Source organism: Alosa pseudoharengus, unplaced genomic scaffold, assembly GCF_046254945.1.
Source record: "Alosa pseudoharengus isolate Yale_2024_CS ecotype anadromous, Long Island Sound unplaced genomic scaffold, YU_APseudo_1.1 YU_APseudo_1.1_scf_3, whole genome shotgun sequence".
Lineage (NCBI taxonomy): Eukaryota > Metazoa > Chordata > Actinopteri > Clupeiformes > Clupeidae > Alosa > Alosa pseudoharengus.
The window spans coordinates 14,873,415-14,884,857 of record NW_027468718.1 but is presented as its reverse complement, the minus strand read 5'-3'; the positions used below and the strand labels follow the sequence as shown (position 1 = coordinate 14,884,857).

Genomic DNA, 11,443 nt, shown 5'->3' with positions numbered 1-11,443 from the left:
CCAACTTCAACTCACTTCATCTTTGAGTCCATAAAAACACTCGTACCAAATTTGAAGCATGTACGTCAAGCCGTTCTGGAGATATAATGCTGAATGCATGAGATATGGCTGGGACTTTTATTTTGACACACAGGAAACACTTTAACAGGATGTGTAGTTCAGGTAGAGCTAGATTGTATGCTTAGAAGCTGAGACAGTTGAATTCCTCACAGGTGACACCTGTGCCAGTGTTTAGCCTGGGAACTGCTCTGAGAACTACTTAACGAGCGCAGCTGGCTCTATTATGACATCACAGCCCCCATTCAAGTCTATGGGGGAAAAATACTTTTAATTACAAATATCTCAAAAAGTATAAACTCAAAAATGAAAAACGGATAGGACGGTAAAGCCTTGGAAGATCTACGGAACGGTGCTTCAACCAAATTTGTACGTTAAGCGGTTTAGGCTGAATAGCGCGCACAAAAAGGTAAAAAGAAAAATAATAATAACTAGAAATGCAATTCCAAGGAATTACCAGTGCATGAAAATGCAAAAGTTGTGATGTAAAATATCATGAATAGTTAAAACAGATAATACAGAGATGGTTACTACGGTGATGCTAGGATAGACATGGTGGTTGCATAGCTTAATAAAAGTTGATAGTTTAAAAGTAGACCGTTGAATGTAGAAAGTTGTTGATAGACAGCTAGTTTAATCGTAGTTTAAAAGTAGACCGTTTAAAAGTTGAATGTATAGTTTAAAAGTTGTTGATAGACAGCTAGTTTAATAGATAGATAAGAGTAGACTGTTTAACCCTTAGAACCCTAAGCTGTTTTTAGGGCATTTTCACTACCTTTATTCATAAGGATTTATTCTGGTCATTGTAAGTGCCACACACATATATTATATATTGTTTTTTTCAGGAGAGTCTAGGCTATTCAGATCATTTCATGTATTAATACTAGCATTGATTTTATTTTGATTTTTAAAGAATTAAAATATAAAAAGTGTATTATAAAAATTCTTATATTTCGACATGTATCTCACCACAGCAAGCTCACAGCTCTACATGCATTTCATGTGTGTGTAGGGCAGACTGTCCTGAATCGGGCAATATAATTGCCATGTTGGAGGAATACTCTGGGGCTGAGCAATTTACAGAAATATTTGCTGTGTGATTTACGGAAATAAATGCCATTTTTTATTTAGTGATGAAAAAAGACCTTTCTGCGCTCCATATCTGTGACACGAACTGATCTGACCTGACTTGACCCGAGGTTGCGTGTTAGCCTGCGTGCCTGTGTGTATGCAGTCATAATAATTCTCAACTTTTTACTGCATTGCCATGAACAAAGTAAAGGCAAAAAAGGTGTTTATTTGTTGAACAAATTGGGATGCAATGTGAGCCTTGAATTGGATGCCATGCAGGAATTTGCTAGGATCTCAAAACCGGAATATGAACATGCTTTGCCATAGAGAAACACATGATAGCATTGGATTATAAACATGCTTTGCCACAAGAACAGACAAAAACGTGGGGTAAGTCCAGCTATATGAAGTTATTATTTTGCTGTCACTTCGTCTGTTTTATAACCCAGAAGGATGTACTTGGTATCAAATGATAGCTCTGAGTCTCCTCTTTCATCTGACATGCGTGGCATATCTATGCGATCACGGGTCCGCGAGTAATTCAAACGAGAGTAATGAGTGTGCAGCGTTGGTTTGTGTACATGACGTTATTATTTTGCAGTCACTTCGTCTGGTTTTATAAGCCAGAAGGATTGATAAACATGGTACCAACCCTCTTTCATCTGATATGCTTGCCATATCGATGTGATCACGGGTTCGCGAGTAATTCAAACTAGAGTAATGTGTGTGCAGGTGAACGCAGAGAAGTATAGACTGTAAATATGATGCAATTAGATTTAATTTCATGATTTTTTTTAATTTTCATACTTGATCGTACAGACAAGTGTGTGAAGAGAAGAAAGAGAAGAAAGGGTGTGTTTTTTGACGCACTTTGCGTCAATCGGGTTCTAAGGGTTAAAAGTTGAATGTAAATAGTTTAAAAGTTGTTGACAGACTGAAAGTTTAATGAATGTTGATATTCAAATAGTTTAATGGCTGTGTATAGGTAGATATTTGACAATAACTAAACGTTGGAATGACTAATATTTGCTAGCATTTTTAACTATGCTAACAATGTTAACTATGCTAACCATGCTGCTTAGCTAACTTAACTAATGTTTTCTAGCAGTTTTGTTAAAAATGCTAACCAATGCTAGCAATGCTAACATGCTAACTATGCTAACCATGTTACTTAGCTAATGTTTTCTAGCAGTTTTGCTAAAAATGCTAACCATGCTAGCAATGCTAACATGCTAATTATGTTAACCATGCTACTTAGCTAACTTAGCAGTTTTGCTAAAAAGGCTAACTGTGCTAACATGTTAACTATGCTAACAATGTTAACTAGCTACAGTGGGTAGGATAGTTGATGACAAGTTAAAAGTTGTTGATAGACAGCTAGTTTAATAGATAGATAGTTTAATGATAGTTTTTAAAAGTAGACTCTTTAAAAGTTGAATGTAGATAGTTTAAAAGTTGTTGATAGACAGCTAATTTAATAGATAAAAAGTTCAGTAGTTTAATGGGTTAAATTGTTTAACAGTGGATTATTGTAGTGAGGACTTTTATTTTGAAACAGTTTTGGGTAGAGGAAACAGTTGAATAGGATGTGTAGTCTTAATTGACCCAGATTGTATGCTTAAAGCATGAGGCTGCAGGTGGCCTGAAAACCTGGCATAGGATTCTAATTGCTTAATGGCCGTATTATGATGTCACAATCGGCAATGTTAAGTCTATGGGGATTTTTACAAAGTTTTTCTTTAATAGTTTAAAAAGTATAAAAGTTGAAAAGTTGAAAAGACATAGCAACCTGATACGTTTGAAAACCTACGTTAAAAAGTTTGAATGAAGTTTCTAAGTTAAACTGTTCAAGAGAATTTGCGCATGGAAAAAGTGGTAAGCGGAATAATAATAATAAGAACTAGAAATGCAATTCCAAGGAATTACCAGTGCATGAAAATGCTAAAGTTGTGATGTAAAATATCATGTATAGTTAAAACAGATAATACAGAGATGGTTACTACGGTGATGCTAGGATAGACATGGTGGTTGCATAGCTTAATAAAAGTTGATAGTTTAAAAGTAGACTGTTTAAAAGCTGAATGTAGATAGTTTAAAAGTTGTTGATAGACAGTAGATAGTTTAAAAGTTGTTGATAGACAGCTAGTTTAATAGATAGTTTAATGATAGTTTAAAAGTAGACCTTTTAAAAGTTGAAGGTAAATAGTTTAAAAGTTGTTGACAGACTGGAAGTTGAATGAATGTTGATATTCAAATAGTTTAATGGCTGTGTATAGGTAGATATTTGACAATAACTGAAAATTGGAATGGCTCTAATGTTTGCTAGCAGTTATGCTAAGATTTTTAATTCTGCTAACCATGCTACTTAGCTAATGTTTTATAGCAGTGCTAGCAATGCTAACATGCTAACCATGCTACTTAGCTAACTTAACTAACATTTTCTAGCAGTTTTGTTAAACATGCTAACTATGTTAGCAATGATAACATGCTAACTATATTAACCATGTGACTTAGCTAACCAAGCTTATCATTTTTAGTAGTTATGTTAACTATGCTAACTAGCATACTAACAATGCTAGCATGCTAACTATGTTAACCATGTTACTTAGCTAATCATTTTTAGCAGTTATGCTAACTATGCTAACTAACATGTCAACATGCTAGCATGCTAACTATGCTAACCATGTTACTTAGCTAACCTAGCTAATCATTTTTAGCAGTTTTGCTAAAAATGCTAACTAACATGTTAACATGCTAGCATGCTAACTATGCTAACCATGTTACTTAGCTAACTTAGCTAATCATTTTTAGCAGTTATGCTAACTATGCTAACTAGCATGCTAACATGTTAGCATGCTAACTATGCTAACCATGTTACTTAGCTAACCTAGCTAATCATTTTTAGTAGTTTTGCTAAAAATGCTAACTAGCATGTTAACATGCTAGCATGCTAACTATGCTAACCATGTGACTTAGCTAACCTAGCTAATCGTTTTTAGCAGTTTTGTTAAAAATGCTAACAATGCTAACATGCTAACTTTGCTAACCATGCTAACTAGCTACAGTGGGTAGGAGTCATAGTTGATGAAAAGTGTTGACATAGTTGATGAAAAGTTAAAAGTTGTTGATAGACAGCTAGTGAATGTATATAGTTTAAAAGTTTAAAAGTTGAATGTAGATAGTTTAAAAGTTGATAGACAGCTAGTTTAATAGATAGATAGTTTAATGATAGTTTAAAAGTAGACCGTTTAAAAGTTGAATGTAAAAAGTTCAGTAGTTTAATGGGTTACATTGTTTAACAGTGGATTATTGTAGTGAGGACTTTTATTTTGAAACAGTTTTGGGCAGAGGAAACAGTTGAATAGGATGTGTAGTCTTAATTGACCCAGATTGTATGCTTAAAGACTGAGGCTGCAGGTGGCCTGAACACCTGCCATAGGATTCTAATTGCTTAATGGCTGTATTATGATGTCATAATCGGCAATGTTAAGTCTATGGGGATTTTTAAAAAGTTTTTCTTTAATAGTTTAAAAAGTATAAAAGTTTCAAAGTTGAAAAGACATAGCAACCCGATCTGTTTGAAGACCTACGTTACAAAGTTTGAATGAAGTTTCTAAGTTAAACTGTTCAAGAGAAATTGCGTATGGAAAAAGTGGTAAGCGGAATAATAATAATAAGAAGCGTAGGAAGAACAGTACAGTGCATTTTCATGCACTGTAAAAATAAGTTGTTGCCTAGGAAGAACAGTACAGTGCATTTTCATGCACTGTAATAAGTTGTTGTTGCCTAGGAAGAACAGTACTGTGCATTTTCATGCACTGTAATAAGTTGTTGTTGCCTAGGAAGAACAGTACAGTGCATTTTCATGCACTGTAATAAGAAGTCTCCGGATTTCAATAGAGGGGATGCATCCCCTCTAATGAAGGTGTACACCAAGTTTGTTTTGTACTCCGGCTTCTGTCTGGCGTGGAACCATATAATACCTCCATGCGTGGAACCGAGGCGTTAACGTCAGTCATACGTCAGTGACACGCCCCTGTGCAGGCGGGGACTGACCCACAGTCCGTCTCTGACTGAACTCCACTTTGCTCTCATAGACATGAACTAGGACGACCCATCTTGCTACGCATTAATTATCTTTGGCTCAGCCCTTATGGTTCTCTTCAAGTTGTAAAATAATTTTTTTCTGCCTTGGTGATATTTAGGACAATGTTGATTAAAACATTTTTCACCTAAACCTAATGTTTCATGTTTTGTAATGTTTCATACAGTAATACAAGTCTACTGCTCTGAATAGGCTAAATACAACTTTATCATTTTTATCATTTTTATGTAGCCTACTGTATAGTTAACTTTGGCCTTGGTGCCCTGACGTGTAGCTTTTGTGCCCCCCTGCCAAATATGGCCAACTGAAGGCCTTGCACCTAAAATTATGAAATTCCAAACCTGGTTACAAGAATCATTTAACTAAAAATGTCCTAAAAGTGTGAGAATGTAGGTGGTAATGACATTTACACAAGAATGTTGACCATTCAAAGGTACACACTTCTCTTGGCCTGTCACAGCTAAGTGGAGTTTATGTTTAGCATCACATTGCTCTCAGCATGCCTGTGACAACTAACTGCCCTTTTTGCATCCAAGGCGAACCTGCCTCCTACTGTGCAGAGATGGCTAGATGGCTACCACAGCCAACCCCTTCTCACCAGACTGTATTTTTTACTAGATGACTGTTTTTCCTATAATGCTCAGGATGACTCACCTGTCAGTCATACCATAGGTATGGTTTCATGGAACACATTTATGACCGTAAGGACAGTGTAGCGTGAGGCAAACCTGTGGACCAAACGGGTGGAGAGGGAGCCACTGAAGATCCAGCTATCCAGCTGTACTCTGCTCTGTCTAATCTCAACACTGTCTTTGAAACCCTATACTTTGTTGGCTGTTCACCAAAGAAATATCCTGTCTAAACAATGTTATTCTTTGTAAGTCGCTTTGGATAAATGTAAATGTAAATGCACACAAATTGATTATCCATTAAATTCAGCCAGCTGAATTTAGCTTTGTGATCTATATCCACCAGGTGGAGCCAAAGGGCCAGTCAGACCAGAGCCATATGGGTGTCTCACTGTTAAGACGCCCTCTCGTGGCTTCAGAAGCTTTATTCCAGGCTACTTGGTAAGATATTTTTTATCCGTAGCCTATTTGTAGCCGTTTTTATCTGCCGCTTTGGTAGCCTCCATTTCTCAGATCAGAATAGAATCGAATCTAAGTTCAGACTCCACATCACAAGCAATTTCTCATTATTTCGAACAGACACCTGCTTTAGTAGCCTCTACTTTACCCCATCCATGCAATTGATTGTGTACAAACAATTGTGTGTTTTGTCACAGTAGCTTACCAATAGCAGATGTGTTGAACCAGCTGTCGTTATATGTTATCTGTCAAGTATCATTTTTTCATTTCTATTAAGTTACACATTTTTGGTAAATATCCTCTGGATCCATGAAAGGGGGGAGTCAAATCAACTATCAACCAATTCTCCAAGCTGAGAAATGCATCAGGCTATCATGAATAATCAATTGTGAAGTATAGGCTAGGCTTAATGTAGGCCTAAGACCCGTGTGTGTGTGTGTGCGTGTGTGTGTGAGTGTGTGCGTACCTGTGTGTGTGTTTGTGTGTGTGCATGTATCTGTCTGTGCGTGTGGATGTGTGTGTGTGTACATGGCATGCATGTGTGTCTGCGTGTGTGTGCATGCGAGTGTGTATGGCAATTTGTCTCTATCTCCTACTCCATCCTAGCATGGGTGCCAGCCGAACTTAGCCCCACCCACAACATTTGAGGTTGGGAAGTTCGGTCTGGCATTGCTCCATTGTGGAGCAACTATGCTCGAACCATAGCTGTTCGGACCAGTCAAATCGGGCTTTACGATGATGGACAGGTGAGCAACAGCGCCTCGTTTATCACGTCATCTGAGCACAGTTATTGATTTTGTTTGCAACAAAAACGCTGTGGCTAGGAGACAGATGGCTTCTATGAACCCATATGGAAAAATCATTTCAATGAGGTTTTATCACTGAAAAGATTATTTCTGAAAACTTTGGGCAAAGTTGAGATGTGGGAAAACTCATGGTGTTCTTGTTTGAAATCTCTGATAACAAAACATCTTCTGAAGTCCTCTTGGTTCCTGTTGTGTGAAATGACATAGACTGGTCTAAAATAGCATATGACTCTTCCTGATTAAAAAAAAAGAAAAGTAAAGTATATATTTTGGGGCTTTTTCGGATAGGACAGTGGAGTATGGCAGGAAGCAGGTGGGAGAGAGAGATGGGGTGGGATCGGGAAATGACCGCAGGTCGGACTCGGGCCTGGGTCCCCGTGTGCACATAAATCACACTTGTACATTGCCGTCAATTCTGCCAATTCGGACATTTTGTCCCAATTAGGACATTGACACATGTTAAAACATTTTTAAATAGTAAGCTCACTAAGCAAGCAGGGCCTGAGCACTATCTGTGTGTGTGTGTGTGCGTGTGTGTGCGTGTGTGTACTGTATGTATGTGTGTGTGTGTGTGTGTGTGTGTGTGCATGCCTGTGTGTATGAGTGCAGTGTTGTGCCAGTTCACAGCTTTTCTGAACTAGTTCAAGTTCAGTTCATACATGCTCAAAGTGAGCAGTTCACGTTCAAAGTTCACAATTTTAATTCTGAACTAGTTCAAAGTTCAGTTCATTTTACTTTTTTGGTGAGATATTCAAATAAATACTTTTTCTCACACTACGAGCTAGAAATCACTAGGCCTATACGTTCTTTGAAGCTGCTCATTGTAGACATTGCTCATGACACTGCAATTGTGGGTTTCTTACCAGGTGATGAAATGAAACTTGCAGCAGTACAGACAAGGTAGACCAGTCTCCGTGCCATCACTTCCACTAGCCATTTTTTTTTTAAATTGCAGCGCTTTCTCTCACTCTCGTCATTGGTCTGTCTCTCTCTCTCTCTCGTTCCTCCAGCCCTCCGCGCCCTCGTCGTTGCCTGCTACGCGGCGTTGCTATGCCTACCCCGCTCTGCCGCAATTCATCACAGGTAACGTTGTGCGGAAGCCCGTATGCTATTCAACTATTCTCAGCCGGACACTACGTTGCCCGCAATGCATTGCGCACACAATGTCAAAACCATTTCTGTCTGGTGATACATGATTTAAGCGGCACCAGCGAGAATACTGGAGGGAGGAACTTTATCTCGTTGCGTTTCAAAAGAGAAAACAGATGTCACTCAGTTTTCAATGGAAAACAAATTCCAACGTTCATTTACAGTGATGTCTGCCGTTCATGCCACATAATGTGAACTAATTCACGTTCAAGTTCTTTATTAAAAATGTGTTGCGTTCAGTTCAACGTTCACGAAAAAATGAGCGTGTTCAATGAGCGCGTTCTTTTGAACTCGTTCACGCACAACACTGTATGAGTGTATGTATGTGTACTGTGTGTGTATGTGTGTGTGAGTGTGTGTGTGTGTGTGTGTGTGCATTGTGTGTGTGAGTGTGTGTGTGTGTGTGTGTGTCTGTGCGTGCCTGTGTGTGTGCATTTGAGTGTGTGTGTGTGTGTATGCATGTGTACTTATGTGTGTGTCAGTGCCTGTGTGTGTGCATTTCAATTTCAATTTAATTTCAGTTATAGAGCACCAAAACATTACACATGTCTCATGGCGCTTTACAGAGTGTTAAAACATTCACTTGAGTGTGTGTGTTTATACATGTGTACTGTGTATGTGTTTATGTGTGTGTGTGTGTGTGTGTGTGTGTGTGCGCGTGCCTGTGTGTGTTGTGTGAGTGAGAGTGTGTGTGTGTGTGTATGTGTTTATGTGCGAGTGAGTGTGTGTGTGTGTGTATGTGTTTATGTGCGTGCGTGTGTGTGTGTGTGTGTGTGTGTGTGTGTGTGTGTGTGCGCGTGCCTGTGTGTGTGTGTGTTGTGTGAGTGAGTGTGTGTGTGTGTGTGTGTATGTGTTTATGTGCGAGTGAGTGTGTGTGTGTGTGTGTGTGTGTGTGTGTGTATGTGTTTATGTGCGTGCGTGTGTGTGTGTGTGTGTGTGTCTGTGTGTGTGTGTCTGTGTGTGTGTGTGTGTGCGCGTGCCTGTGTGTGTGTGTGTGTTGTGTGAGTGAGTGTGTGTGTATGTGTTTATGTGCGAGTGTGTGTGTGTGTGTGTGTGTGTGTGTAACTCATATGGAATTCCACGAAACTTGGCATGCACTCAGAGGCTTCGCTATCCTGGCGGCGATCACAATTATGAATACCTTGTAACTGCATTTTGCAAACAAAAGTTCAGAGATCATGTGGACACATGTGGTTATTTTGCCATATGAAGATACGATCTAGGAAATCGTGTGTATCTGTTATCTCAAACACATTTGTCAGAAAATACATTACCCCACAGCATAGAAGTATTTACTGATGCATCCACTGATACTGATGCAAGTGTTCTTAGGCTTAAAAGGCCAATGACTAATTTAAGACAATTACTAATCCTGGAAATACCAACCAACCAAGATGAAAGACACACACACACACACACACACACACACACACACACAGAGAGAGAGAAAGACACAAGAAGACACACACAAGAAAAGTTATAAAAACAGATGTATAATTGCATTGCATTGCACATTGCCTTTTAATTTAGGACAGGGGTTTCCCCGTCTTCAGAGATAAAAGACATTTATGTGTTCCTCAAAGTCCAAAGTTTGTTTGAGTGCCAGATTAATGCACTAAAGTACTTCCTGTCCCACCCGCTGCCAAATATTAATGATATTTGTGTCATAGCACAGGTTCAATAATTTTAACATAATTCTGACTTTTTAGTAAGATACGCCATTTGTTTGTCAGTATATCCTGAAACTGATATAAAATGCAGGTCTTGTCGTTTGACAAGGGGATTTCAGCAGTGATAATCGGAAGTCATAAACGTGTGATTTAATGTGAACTAGTAATTGCATGCTCCACCTGACCTAACCTGACTTAGGTGAATGTGTTCCGAATAAAAGGTAGGCTACTTCCTGGTTCAGGATTTTATTGACTGATCAGGTTGTGTTAATTCACTTTTCTACCTCATCTTTGCTCTTTAGGACTAATGTAGTGACACATTGTTTGTGTTACCTCTTGGATGAGTGATCATGATCTGGAATGAGAGGACCATCATCTGGAATGTGAACTCCCATTTTCTTTAAAGATGTTTCCTTGTTCTTGTAAATCGGTTTGCCTGTTTATTTTGTGTGTGTAGGCGTGCCAGAGCACATATGATGGCATGCCAACACTATTGAGTAGTCAAAGCATGTTCAGACTGAGTTTACATCTGAGGTCAGTGACTTTACACATAAGTGTCTTATTATTTTTTATTCAACAACCTGGCTGTAGAAGTGCAGACAACGTTTAAGTCGTGTTAATTCCACTGTTCATCGATATTCAGGCTGTCTTCCTCAGTCATCTCCATGGTCAATCTGAAACAACACAAAATAAACATCAGCCATTTATTCCTTTTTTAAAAATAGGCTAAATCACAATTAGTACACTCGTTTTTTATCATCATTGATCCTGTTATCACTGTTTTTCCAAAATAGTTATTGTGATGGATGTTTTGTTCAAGCTAAGCTAGTATATTGCTGGAAAATAATAGCATATAACCTTACAGTAAAGTTATCAATCGCTCGGCTGCTTGTTGTTGTCTCTGAATAAACCAACAGAGATAAAAAGCCTACCTTGAAAAGTTGGGGCTGCGTCCTAGTCCAACCGCAGGCTGGGAAATCATGTCAAAAGATTAATAGTGAGCAAACCAAAGATCCTTGATTAACGTTACTGCTTGGACTTCTGCATGTGTGGCAAGAATATGGGGTTGTCTCATAGCACTGTTAGATCTGACACAAACAACAATTGACTACTTTTACCACTGCTAGGTAATTATAAAAATAATGAAACGAGCATATGATCAATATTGAGCCAACTATATCTTCTTTTCCAGCCTTACTGTAGAAATGAAGTGGCCATGGGAACATAGTGCACCCCCATGGTTTCTAAATTTGTGCCATTCCAAATGAACTTTTTTTTCTTTAGCAGCCAGTTGACAATGAAGTAGGGAAAGGACAGTCAATTTAGCCGAATCAGCACCTTAATCAATGTCATTACCACCTGGGTCTACTGTGAAAAAATGGTCCTTCGGCTCATATCCGTAATCCAGGTTTGGGCAAAATCAGTATTTTGTATTTTAAACGCATCTCCTGACTTCTAGTTGAGTTGCGGAAATCGGACCTGGGACAAATCTGTAAA

The 11,443-nt window shown here is 38.5% G+C and overlaps 1 long non-coding RNA gene across 1 annotated transcript; it reads right to left on the bottom strand.

Annotated features, from left to right (window-relative positions):
• Positions 1 to 10,501: 10,501 nt before the first annotated feature.
• On the bottom strand, positions 10,502 to 10,964 carry LOC143100294 (uncharacterized). Its single transcript, XR_012981885.1, has 2 exons — positions 10,879 to 10,964; positions 10,502 to 10,620 (listed from the first exon to the last, which is right to left on the bottom strand). It is a non-coding gene; the product is annotated as an uncharacterized LOC143100294 (long non-coding RNA).
• Positions 10,965 to 11,443: the final 479 nt, after the last annotated feature.